The sequence below is a fragment of the Microcebus murinus genome, chromosome 2 (assembly GCF_040939455.1).
Source record: "Microcebus murinus isolate Inina chromosome 2, M.murinus_Inina_mat1.0, whole genome shotgun sequence".
Lineage (NCBI taxonomy): Eukaryota > Metazoa > Chordata > Mammalia > Primates > Cheirogaleidae > Microcebus > Microcebus murinus.
The window spans coordinates 74639737-74653717 of NC_134105.1; the positions used below are offsets into that span (position 1 = coordinate 74639737).

The window sequence follows — 13981 nt, forward strand, 5'->3', positions numbered from 1 at the left end:
CTTTCCCATGGGGGTGGAATGGAAAATGCAAGGCCAAGATTTTCTTCAGATTATATTTTTGGGTCCATTCCAACATACACACAATGAGTAAACAACATGAATTCTTAGCAGGAAAAAAAAGAGTTTTAATGACAGAAGTAATAAAGACTTGTAAAGTATTCAAACCACATAGAAAGCCTTCCTACCCTCATACTCCCTATCCTTGCTTCATCTGGGTAACCACCAAGGACAGTTTCTTGTGTCTTCTTCCAAGCCTTTGTCTATGTACATCTCAAGGAAATCCCCTCTCCGAGGTCTGATATCCCTAACACTGTTATATAATGATTCTCATTTTTCATAGGAAGCAGATGGGATGAATAGGCTGTAACTATTGCCTGTTATTCTTCAACAGGCCTGTGTTGTCCTTCCAAGGAGAAAGGACTCATATCTGCAGTAAAGGAGAATTTCTGAAGTATATACAAACTCCCTACTTTAAGCTTCTTAATACAGAAAACAATGCATGCTTTTTGTCTTTCTACAAAAGACTAGAGAGAAACCTGTCTGTCCTTCAGGGTCTCAAATGAAATAAGAGGCCAAAGCTGGTGATTACCATGGGGTTACAATTTATGCTCTAAGGAAATTAATAGAAGGCATCATAATATCTTCTTGTTTTGGAACATTGGCTTGCTCAGTTTGGCAGAGGTTAAGCAGAGGTAGAGGATGTCCCTTCTATTACTGATGCTCACTGCGTAGTGAGCCCAACCCACTGTGGGCCCAATCCCATCAGATCATGGGACAAGCTCACCTTAGGGCAGAGGGGTAGTGTGGTTGGTATCAGGACATTGCCTGGTCTAACTACAAAACAACATCTTCACACACACATGATATATATATATATATAATTTTTTTAAGTAAACTAAAAAAAAACCCAACTGTTGCTACTCTCTCTTTGTATCTTTTGATTTTCATACCCTGATCTCTTTTAAAAAGGAAAATAGGGACCTGCTCAGAGGGATGAGGAATCCCAAATTTTGGCAGGCTCTACATATGAGGTTTTTTTAAATAAATGAAATTATATTTTATATACTGTTTTGTAATTTACTCTTTTCATTTTATGGTATATTACCTACTACCTCCTAAATTCTTCCTATTTGTTATAACAGTTTTATATATACCATAAAGTCATAATTATAAAGAATCTTGTTATAAAATATACCATGATATGAATGTACCATAATTTTCTGAAACTTTTTTATTAACAAATATCTTACTTTGACTCCAATTTTCACTTGTTCAAATAATGTTTTAATAAATATCCTTATGTATATGTTCTTAAACACTAGAATGCAATTCCTTAGAAATAAAATTGCAGATCAAAGGAGATATGCATTTTAAATTGTGGTAGGTATAAGTAGAGTATCCCTTATCTGAAATGCTTGAGACCAAAAGTGTTTCAGATTTCAGATTTTTTTGCATTTTTAAATATTTGCATTTGTTTACCAGTTGAGCAACCCTAGTTAGGAAATTCAAAATCTGAAATGCTCCAATGAGAATTTCCTTTGAGCATGACCTTTAAGCAACATGTCAATACTCAAAAAATTTCACATTTTGAAGCATTTTGAATTTCAGATTTTTAGATTAGGGATGCCCAACCTGTATTTGAAATTTTTTCTCATCAATTATGATACCAATTTCATCCTCACAATAATATATTTAAATGTCTGTATCCTCCTGTTTTAATAATTATTTTCCTAATTAGAACTGAGATTTTGCATCTTTTTATATGTATACTAACCATTTATTATTTCTTCTTCTTATGTGACTCCTTTTGAATGTAGTGTTAATTGTTTAGTGAAACTAGCCCCTTAGAAGGCTGCTCAAGGACCAAAACTAGCCCTTTAGTGTTCTCTTTGGTTAATAATTCGGGGTGTAGAAGGTGCGAGCATAACTTGTTCCATTGTACTTCACTTTATTACACTTTGCAGATATTGCAATGTTTACAAATTGAAGGTTTGTCGTAACCTTGGGTTGACCAAGTATAGCAGTACCATTTTTCCAACAGCATGTGCTCAAATTCTTATAATATTTCAAACTTTTCCATTATTTTTATATCTGTTATGGTGATCCGTAATCAGGGATCTTTGGTATTGCTAATTGTTTTGGGGTGCCATGAACTGTGCTCATATTAGACAGAATTTAATTGATAAATGTCATAGGTGTCCTGACTGCTCCACCAAACAAGCCGTTCCCTCATCTCTCTCCCTTTGCTCTTGCCTCCCTATTCCCTGAGACACAACGATATTGAAATTAGGCCAGTTAATAACCCTACAATGGCCTCTAAGTGTTCAAGTGAAAGGAAGTGTTACATATCTCTCACTTTAAATCAAAAGCTGGAAATGATTAAGCTTAATGAGGAAGGAATGTCAAAAGCTGATAAACATTTGTGATTCATGGGAGGAGGTCAAAATAACATTAACAGGAGTTTGTAAGAAATTGATTCAAACCCTTGTGGATGATTTGGAGAGGTTCAAGATTTCAGTGGAAGAGGTAACTTGCCAATGATGTGGCAGAAATAACAGGAGAACTAGAATGAGAAGTGGAGCCTGAAGATGTGACTGAATTGCTGCAATCTCATGATAAAACGTGAATGGATGAGGAGTTGCTTCTTATGCAAGAACAAAAGAAAGTGGTTTCTTGAGATAGAACCTACTCCCGGTGAAAATGCTGTGAACATTGTTGAAATGAAGACAAAAGATTTAGAATATTCCATAAGCTTAATTGATAAAGCAGCAGCAGGGTTTGAGAAGATTGACTCCAATTTTGAAAGAAGATCTACTGTGAGTAAAATGCTATTAAACAGCATCACATGCTACAGAGAAATCTTTCGTGAAAGGCAGAGTCAATCCATATAGCAAACTTCACTGATGTCTTATTTTAACACATTAACTGCCATTTAACTCACACTAGTTTTGAGCCCAGGGCCTCGTGAAACATAAGTAACTGTAGTTGTTGGTTCGTGAAAATCTTACTTGTTGATGTTCTTATTGTTACAATTAATATTGACAATTTAATTACATATAACTCACAGAAAACAAAAAAATAACAAATTTTTCATTAAGTTAGAAAGGATAATTTTGTTTTTATTCTATTTATTCTATTCGTCATGTATTCTTTTTATTCTATTCATCATTTATTCTATTTTCCTAATAAAACACCATGGCCCCAAGGAAAAAAATTTTTTTCTAGTGTGGCAGTCAATGTGTTAAGAAATTACCATGGCCACCCCAACCTTCAGCAACCACCACTCTGATCAGTCAGCAGCCATCAATATCTAGGCAAGAGCCTTCACCAGCAAAAAGATTATGACATGCTGAAGGCTCAGATGATCATTACCATTTTTAGCAATAAAGCATTTTTAATTAAGGTATGTGTACTTTTTCCACATAATGCTATTATTGCACACTTGATAGCTACAGTATATTGTAAACATAACTTTTATATGCACTGGGAAATGAAGAAATTCATATGACTTTTCTTTATTGAGATCTTCACTTTAGAACCCACAATATTTCTGAGGTATGACTGTATATTGCCTAAGATAACATAAATAAAGAATGAGCAATGTAGCCAGCCAGGCCTCGAGTGTAACCAGAGCAGGGATTTGAACACCTTCAGAACCTTTCTTTCAGTTGTCACTTCCCTCTGCATGTGGGCTTTCCTGAGCCTGGCCCCATGATCTCCAGGCACTCCCAAGTTCCCTGCTTCCATCCTTGTCACACTCATTTGCCCGGTTTAGGTCATGTACCCATCTCTGTGACCAATGAGATGTTATAAAGATGCTTGGCAATCCTTACTAGAACTATGTGGTTTGCATGAGAAGAGGAAGAGCCTCCAAAAGAGGAAGTAGGTGTGGCAAAGACTAATAAGATGTCTCTCAATACCGTGGTTCTCCTTTTTCCTCTGACTTTTATTTGGGCACATGGCAGCTCAGACAAAGACAGCATTTTCCAACTCTAACTGGCTGCCTGAGATCATTTAATCACATTCTAGCCAATGATACACAAGCAGAAGGGTATATGAAACTCCCAGGAAGTGTCCTTACTAGGAGGGGCATGCCCCTTTCCTCCTTTCTGCCAGCTAGAAGAGTAGTGTTTTGGTTAGACCTGCAATAGCCAGTATCACAAAATGAAAGTTGTAGTGATAAATTAGAAGGATCCTCCATTCCTGATGACCATGGAGGAGTCATACCAGCCCTGACCTGCCTAAATTTATGGAAGGGAAAAACTAAACTCAAGCTTAAGTTCCTACTCTTTTGAATTTGCTGTCACTTGCAGCCAAAACGAATCCAAACTGATGTAGAAGGTACTACTATACCAGAAGAAGGAAAAGTTTCTGGGTAAAAAAATAAAAGAGTGTTCCCTGCAAAGATTTGATTAATAATTTTTTTTAAAAAATCTCCCATTGGTTATCCACAAGGTGAATATCCTCACTTCCTTCAAGTTCTCCCTAAGCTATCACTTTTACAATGCTTCAACATTTTTATTGAGGCATGATTGATATACAATAAACTGCATGTATTTGAAGTGTACAGTTTGGTAAGTTTGGCATATGTATATACTGTGAAGCAATCACTACACAGGATAGGGAAAATATCCATCATCCACAGAAGTTTCTTTGTACCCCTGTACTTTTCCCCATCCTGGTAACTACGGATCTACTTTCCATCACCATAGATGAGTTTGCATTTTCTAGAGTGTTATGTAAATGGAATAATACACTGTTCATTTTTTGGTCTAGATTCTTTCACTCAGCATAATTATTTTGATATTTATCCCTGCTGTATGTGTACCAATACTTCATTATTATCTACTTTCAGTAGTGTACAATTATATGGATATATCACAATTTGTTCATTCACTCTCTAATAGACATTTGGGTAGCTCAATTTTTGGTTATTACAAATAAATCTGCCATGAATATTTATATACAAGTTTTTTTTTTTTTGTTTTTTTTTTGAGACAAAGTCTCACTTTGTTGCCCAGGCTAGAGTAAGTGCCATGGCACCAGCCTAGCTCACAGCAACCTCAAACTCCTGGGCTCAAGCAATCATGCTGCCTCAGCCTCCCGAGTAGCTGGAACTACAGGCATGTGCCACCATGCCCGGCTAATTTTTTCTATATATATTAGTTGGCCAATTAATTTCTTTCTATTTATAGTAGAGACAGGGGTCTCACTCTTGCTCAGGTTGGTTTCGAACTCCTGAGCTCAAACGATCCGCCCGCCTCGGCTTCCCAGAGTGCTAGGATTACAGGCGTGAGCCACCGCGCCCGGCCTACAAGTATTTATTAATATATAAACAAATATATGCTTACTTTCCTCTTGAGTAAATACCTAGAAGTTGGCTAGATCATATGACAGGTGTATATTTTAATTTTTGAAAAACTTCCAAAGTGGTTGGGATCTTTTTACATTCCTACCAGCAGCGTATGAAGTTTCTGTTTCTCCACATCCTTGACAAGATTTTTTACTATAGTGACTGCATAGTGGTTATTTCAGTGTGGTTTTAATTTGCATTTCCCTAATGCCTAAAACTGTTGAGCATCTTTTCATGTGCTTATTTGTCATCTATGCAGCTTCTTTGGTGAAGTGACTGTTCAAATCTTTGCTCATTTTCTATTGGGTGTTTGCCTTCTTATTGAGTTGTAAAAGTTCTTTATATTTTTTGAGTACAAATACTTCATGAGAGGACAAAAACATTTAAAGCATAGCACTTTGCACTTTGTGACCTTTGAGCTCAACATATGGGGTTTCCCTGGGGCTTAGGGAAAATATCAGCATGATTGGTAATCTAAAGGAAGAAATTGTGTTTCTTTTTTAAATCTCAAGGATTTAACAACACACTAGGGTTTATCTACTTGTGGTCAAGAAAAGGAGTAAGTGGTGGCCTTGTTAGGTCAGAAGGAATAAGTGACAGTCTCATTAGGTCACATCATAGGTGATGCCAACAGCCATGTGAGTGAGCCATCTTGGAAACAGATGCACTCTGGTAGCTATTCCTAGATTTTGACCTTCAGAAACTGTATAATAAATGTTGTGTTAAGCTGATAATTTGGGGATATTTTGTTATGTAGCAACATATAACTAATACAGATTCACTGTGAAATAGAAGTTTCTGGAATTTAAGATAAATAATAACAGGTTTCTAGAACTCAGAAGGCACTAAGGTAAATTTATTTGCCATATGGTGTAAGAAGCACTCAGAACACTGAAGAAAAAATAGTACTGACAAGTTCAGAGGGTCCAGGGACAATGGGGGACAAATGCTTCAGCAATGCAGACTTCTGTTGTAAATGGTTGCAGGGAAGTACTTCTAGGTTCTAGGGAAATACAGGATGTTGTTTATGGTAATGAAAGAGCCACACAGTCTTTAGAGAGTTTGAGAGAGAAAACAAAGATGCTGGGGCCCAGAAGCTGGAGGGCTGTTTTCTGGAGTAATGAAAAAGAAGAGTTTTCTTTACTTTTCCCCAATTAACAAATTCAGAAACTTTAGAAAATTCAAGTGGGCAAAAAGAAGAAAATAAAAATGACCATATAGAAATAATTACTGTTAGCATTCCTGGCATATTACTCTGACAAATAAATTAATATAGACAGACTGACCTACCCACAAAGTAAGTACTTTAGTTGCCCTTTAGGCCATTTTGATATTTTTTGAGCCTGGCTGTGTCTGGACGGTATGGCCTGTGATATGACCTGTGGAACCCATGGCCGTGGGTCCATTCCTGTACCTCTTCTCTAAAGCGAGTCTCCTAGCCAAATGTTGTGCTGTGTGGGATTCCACGCCTGTGGCTCAAGCATTCCATAACTCCCTGCATAGGTTTGCTGGCTGAGGCTCTCTGGTTAGGAAAGACAAAGCCATTCCTGGAATAGGGATTATCTTCATGAGAGTGAACCAGTAGGCCTTTCAGAATAGGAAAAATTCCAATGTCCAGGATGGTTTCCTTGAGGAATAATAATATATTAGGGGCTTAGTGATGGTTTTTGTTGCTGGCAAGTAGGACATTTATTTATTTATTTATTTATTTGAGACGAAGTCTCATTCTATTGCCTGGGCTAGAGTGCCATGGAGTCAGCCAAGCTCACAGCAACCTCAAATTCCTGGACTCAAGTTAAGACATTTAGAAGTAACTAGATTGGCCTTGGTAAATGTGAGCCCATGCTGTTGGGTCCACATATGGCCTCCATCTCTGATATATGGTCACTCCATTTATGTGCCCATTATCTCAACTCTGGGATTCCTAATGACAAAGTCTAATTAATATCAATTGGGAGAGCCATTTTGTCTACTTGGTTGTTTAGTGTCTGGTAGATGCTTTCTGGTGGGTGTTAACATATGATACAAAAGTCTTCATACTTTGTGACTACTCCCATATGTCACTTCCTCTACACAGATTTCCTTTGTTTCTGGTTTTCCAATCATTTCATTCCAGGCCTTCAACCAGACTGCCAAGCCATTGGCCATAGCCCAGGAATCTATATTTTCACCTCAGTCCATTTCTTCTTCCACCAAAGCAGATGACCAGATATCTGTTCCCAGCTCTGTCCTTTGGGAAGATTTTCCCTCTCCAGTGTCTTTCAGGACCACCCTGAATGCGGCTATAATGCAGTCACTGTCCATTTTCAGCTTTGTGTAGTTAATGAGTCAACCCATCTATAAACCAATCTTGGACTTTTCTCTCCACTTTAGTCATATGGGACCCATCACAGGGCCATTGGTATAAGCCATGGGAGAATTAGTGCAACTCTAATGGGTGACATGAGGGTCTGAGCTATTTGCCCATACAGCTTACTTGTACCCTATGGTCCTGCTTGGACTCGATCCTGGATATACCATTTCCATCATATGATAGATAGCTACTGAGCCTATACAAATTTTTGTCTTGGTGGGATTGACAGAACACAGCTTATAATGGGAAGCTCTGAATGCATAGGCCATTTGATGTTCAATAGTCAAATATTCTGCCTCTACCAGAGTAACTTGCTCTCTGTAACTTGCCAAGAACTATTTTTCAAAGGACATATAATTCTCTGTTATGGGTGGCATGACCCTTCTCCAGAATCCCAGGGGCAAGAATTGTGATTCTCCCACTGGGGTTCTTCATAGGCCTCTTATTGTATCTTTTACCACAACTGACATCTCCAACACCATACGGCATGCTGGACCATGTGACCCAAGTGGCAGGGCTGCTTGCACCATATCTTGGACCTGATGGAGTGCCCTTTCTTGCTCCAAGGCTCCTCAAAGCTGCTAGCCTTCCATATTTTCTAGTATATGGGCAGGAGCAATATTCCTAAGTATGGAATATGTTGCTTCAAAATCTAAAGAGACCTCCAGGCTCTGTGCTTTTTTTCTTTATGGTGAAGGTGAAAGATCCTCTCTTTCACTTTCTGGCAAGCCTCTGACCACTGGACTCCTAAAAACTATGCTGAAGTGGCTGGCCCCTGAATCTTCATGAAGTTTATCTCCCAATTCTGGAATACATGTGTCCTACCGAAGCATCTAGCCACCTCTACCTGACCACAGGACACCCAATATGAAGTGAGTTGCCCATCTTAACTGGGAATTGTCTGAGACACCAAACCACAAATGTGGGAAGCCCAGAGTACCCCATCATGAAGGGAAATTGGCATACCTAAGATCAGGTTTAAGTAGCTTCTAAAGACCCAAGTAAATTGCTTGAGCAGGCAGCTCTCACTCACAGTGTGTGCCTACTCCTTTCACACCCAATCCAACCTATATTCTTATAGGTATTAACAGTTCCCTATGATTAGTTGACAAATGAAGAAGAAATTCAAGCCTGGATTACAGACAGCTCAACATGATGTGATGTCACCAGTCAAAATTGAACTGAAATAGCAGTCCAACTTAGGTGTGGCCTGAAAGACAATAAATAATGGAAATTATGAGGCGGGCACGGTGGCTCACGCCTGTAATCCTAGCACTCTGGGAGGCCGAGGCGAGCGGATAGTTTGAGCTCAGGAGTTCGAGACCAGCCTGAGCAAGAGCGAGGACCGCCCCCCCCCCGTCTCTATTAAAAATAGAAAGAAATTAGCTGGACAACTAAAAATATTCATAGAAAAAGTTAGCCAGGCATGGTGATGCCTGCCAGTAGTCCTAGCTACTTGGGAGGCTGAGACAGGAAGATCACTTGAGCCCAGGAGTTGGAGGTTGCTGTGAGCTAAGCCCAGGTAACAGAGTGAGACTCTGTCTCAGTAAAATAAAATAAAATAAAATAAAATAAAATAAAATAAAATAAAATAAGATAAATGGAAATTCTCATACTGAGTACGACTTTTATCAGTATATCTCATGGTCCATTGGCCAAGAAAAACAGATGGACGCACGTTCAAAAACTTGGAAGAAAAAACAAAACACCAAGGGAGTGAAAACTAATGATTTAGGGAAAATGTATGTGAGTGACTATCTCAGAATGATTCCCCAGAATGTGAGAATATTCGTGTCCCACATTAATGGCCATCAAGTAGCCTTTGCGGTGGAGATGATCTGAATAACCAGTGGACAAGATTTCTCATTTTTTGATTCTCAGATGCTTTTCTCAAACACCTCAGTACTTGCACAATTATTTATGGACTTACTATTGGCTTCCTCTCAACAAAGCTGATCTCCACACTGCCACTGCTGAATGTCAGCCTGACCTTCAGCCCTCAATTCAGTGCCAGACTCAGCAGGCAAAGACTGCCACCTGGTGGCAGGATGATGACATCGCCCACTTGTATAAGTTTTATTACTCTTAATACTAAGGAATAGCAATTTGGTAATTTGTCCTCACTGGAATAGAAATTTATTCTAGATAATCTGCCTTTCTTGCCTACCATACTTCTGCCAGTGATATCATACATGTTTCCAATCGAGGAACTAATTTTACAGTAAAAGAAGTAAAATTAGAGTTTATGGGATTCACTGGTTTCAACATGTATTTCATCCCCTCCAAATTCTAAGCAGAGACATTATTCAAAGTAATCTCTTCAAACTTCAGGGCCCCAGAGGGAATGGAGGCCCAGCTCCTGGGAAATGGGATTGCAGGAATGAGGTGGGAAAGCAGGGCCGTGGCTTCTAACTGGGGGTCAGGGTAGGGCCCTCTCCTGCAGAATATAAGGATGGAAAAGCCACTAGACCCAGCAAGGAGAAATGCAGAGGGGATCTGGCTTCTTTACACCAGGGGGTTCACATTCAGAGTGGCACTGCGGCATTTAGGGTTGTTCTCAGCTGGGGAGCACCTAAGCTAGTTATGTCATACCCCCGTTCCCTCCACATGCCTTTCTAATGCAGATCTTCGTGTGTTTGCTTACATGATTTTTGGTACTTTGGTACTTACATGATTTATGTACTTCTCCATTTATCTGACTACTACTTGTGCCCCAGCATCTCCAGGAAGTCTTCTTTTACTGGTCACATTAATCCACAGTGATCTCTTCCTAACCAGAACACTTCCTGTTAGCATTTATCATTCACTCTTCAATAATAAGTGGACATATCTTGTCTTCCCAAGTAGATTCGCAGGAACAATTTCATAGACCTCATCGTATGAACACAGTAACTGACATAGTTTGGTATGGATAAATGCATACTGAGTGATTGATTGTCTGATATAGCCACGCATGTTAAAGAGCGAGTGCCGTAGGCATTCATGGATGGAAGAGATCGTAACACAGTGAATAGGCACTCAATAGTCACTTGAATGAATAAGTGAGTGATTAAATTGAGCAATGGGTTGACATGACAGGGGAAGCTGCATGAAGAGAAAGGGCCTTAATTTTGCCTGAGAAGTGGAGATGTGTTTAGAGGAGATCAGTAAGGAGCAGGGGACTCGATGGTTATAGCATCTGCCTTCTCAACTGTCTACCACTGCGCTCTTCCCTCCTAGAATCTCTATACCATCACTGCCTGCTCCACTGTTAATACTGCTTACTAAAGAAGTAAGATCAAGGCAGGGCCCGGTGGCTCACGCCTGTAACCCTAGCACTCTGGGAGGCCGAGGCGGGCGGATTGCTCGAGGTCAGTAGTTCGAAACAAGCCTGAGCAAGAGCAAGACCACGTCTCTACTATAATTAAAAAGAAATTAACTGGCCAACTAATATATATATAGAAAAAATCAGCCGGGCATGGTGGTGCATGCCTGTAGTCTCAGCTACTCGGGAGGCTGAGGCAGGAGGATTGCTTGAGCCCAGGAGTTTGAGGTTGCTGTGAGCTAAGCTGACGCCATGGCACTCACTCTAGCCTGGGCAACAAAGTGAGACTCTATCTCAAATAAATAAAGAAAGAAAGAAGTAAGATCACTGGGCAAACAAGCCACAGTAGAAACAGGAAAATAAACTTTGGTTGGTACTGACATGATCATATCATCTTTCCTGCCTTCGGTCTCCAGTATAATAACAAAGCAAAATACTTTGGTGAGCGGTGCCCAAACTCAAGATTTGGCACAAGGTCAAACTGGCAAGCCTGTGTCTTCTGTGATCATCTGGAACATGCTCGTTTTGACTCCTTCCTTAACCCTGTAGTTTTCTGGAAAATTAGGCTGGATACTTAGAGAAATATACTGTGGGTTAAAATCAGTTCGGATGGGATCAAATCTGATCTCACCAATTAAAGAGCATGGTGCAGGCACCCAGCGTGTGAATCACACACAAACCTCAGAAAGCCGGGTCTAAGTTGTAGATTTTATTGACACATACTTCCCGAGGTGGAAGAGGTACTGATGGTGAATGTAAGATCCATTGCTGAAGTGGGGGCTTATGTCAGCTTGCCTGAGTACAGCAACATCAAAGGCACGATTCTTCTTAGGCGTCCTCAAACTACGCCCCGCGGGCCACATGCGGGTGTTTTTGCCCGTTTGGTTTTTTACTTCAAAATAATATATGTACAGTGTGCATAGGAATTTGTTCATAGTTGTTTTAAAAACTATAGTCCGGCCCTCCAAAGGTCTGAGGGACAGTGAACTGGCCCCCTGTTTAAAAAGTTTGAAGACCCTTGTGAAATGTCCAGAAGGTGTATCTGTTCTATAAACAAACTCATCTGAATTGGCAGGAATGAAGGTGTGGTTGTCATTAAGGGGGACAAAAAAAAAAAAGGATCTATTGATTTGTTAAAAAGAGGAGTTTCTCCAGAGGGAGCAATCAACTGTGAAGACAAATTCACAAAAATCCAGAACAGTTGATAGCATTCTTCCTCAGGCTGCCGAAGTGTTAGAATACACCGAAGACAAGCAGGTGGAAAGCAGTGGGCTGCCTGGGTCTGTGGTGACAAGAGACCCGGATATGGTGCCTGTGGTGCATTTAATCGTGCAGTTTCAGATGCATCTATTTTGGATAGTTTAGATTTGAATGAAGATAAACAGGAAGTACCCATTAACAATATTAATAGGCATCTGACCCCACAGGCTGTCAAAATTCAAGTAGATATTGAAGTGGTTTGTGGTTATGAAGGGATTGATGCTGTTAAAGAAGCCCCAAGAGCAGGTTTGGATTGTTCTATGGAAACCAGTCCCATGAACACTAATTCAATAGCTCCTCCTTGGTATGTGAGGACTACGACAACCCTGGAAAGAACAGAAGACCTTTCTGTCCTCGGTCAAGCTATGGCTGTAGTCAACGAAAAGACCGAGGAAAAGAGGAATGTGTTCAGTGTTCAAAGGGATCCCAAAGAGGCCACAGATACGGATGAGACTGAAGTTGCCAGGCAGCTGGAGAGGCTTGAAAGAGAAAATGTGGAAGTGGATGGAGATGATGATGCAGAAGAAATGGAAGCCAAAGCTGAAGATTAACCTTGTGGGAAATAGAGTACAATTTAAGGAACAAAGAGCAGGCCTTCCTGGCTGTAAACTCCAGACTTGAAAGTTTTCCGGTATTGAAAACTTCAAAGCTAAATATTTTTTATTTCCAAGTGTTTAAATGTTCTAACAGACCAGAACATGAAATGGCCTCCTAAATGTCAGCTGTTTTCACACAGTAGCTCCAACGCATTAAGCAATTTTTAAGGGAGTGGCCAAATCACTACAGACAAATCTTTAAGAACAGTCCTAAAATTGGGCTTGTGATGTCCATTCTTGATGTCTCCAGATTGACACCCCATTGTAGATCAGTGCCTCCGTGAGATTTATCAGGGGCACTCAAAGCAAACAATCCCAAGCTTTTTATATAAACTGTATTCAAGCAAATATCAAGTAAATTTCTAGGATTTTTCTTTTAAAAATCAGTTCGGGTGGAATGGAAGCATGAGATAAACCAAAATCCATGACCCTCTATGAGGCAATCATAAACAAACTCAGATTTTGTGTAATTTCTTGACCCTGCTGTATCAGGAGCTGGCTAAAGTCTGTGTTTTTTACTTAATCATTTATTGTGCCCCAGGGATAGGGCGTTGGGAGAAGGCTTGGGATTGCTGTGGAAAGGAGGAAGTTAATGTTGGCCTAGTGTCTTAGATGCTCTGGAAGGACCCATATGAGTACAAGGATATTGGCAAACTTAGCCCAGGGACTAGATCCTGTGCCTGGAATAAGATCTTTGCAGAGGAGAGCTAGAGAGATGCTGGGCTGCCAAGGCCAATCCCAAGCCCCAGGTGCCTATTTATAGCACACACTTCCCTGCTCTCCCCAGGTGCCCATCCTCCAGCAGATCTGTCTACATATCATGGGATTATCTCCACTGCTTCTAAATCATTCAGTGCTTCTCCTGAGTCAGGACTTACTTATTAGGGTCTCTTATTATCTGTAATATTAGTCTTTTGATCAATTTTATTATTTATTACTAAATCTTTGCTTGAGATTTTCTTAACTTTCTGGTTTTGTATTTTTCTTCCTTCATTTCTTTTCTTTTCTTTTTTTTTTTTTTATGGTGGCTGGTTCTCACTGTGTTGCCCAGGCTGGACTTAAACTTCTAGGCTCAAGCAATCCTCCCACTTCAGCCTCCCAACTTCCTGGTTTTT

At 39.9% G+C, this 13981-nt stretch overlaps 1 pseudogene; it reads left to right on the plus strand.

The window, feature by feature from the left end:
- Positions 1-2096: 2096 nt before the first annotated feature.
- Positions 2097-12821, plus strand: LOC105885679 (eukaryotic translation initiation factor 2 subunit 1-like; annotated as a pseudogene).
- The last annotated feature ends 1160 nt before the right edge of the window (positions 12822-13981 follow it).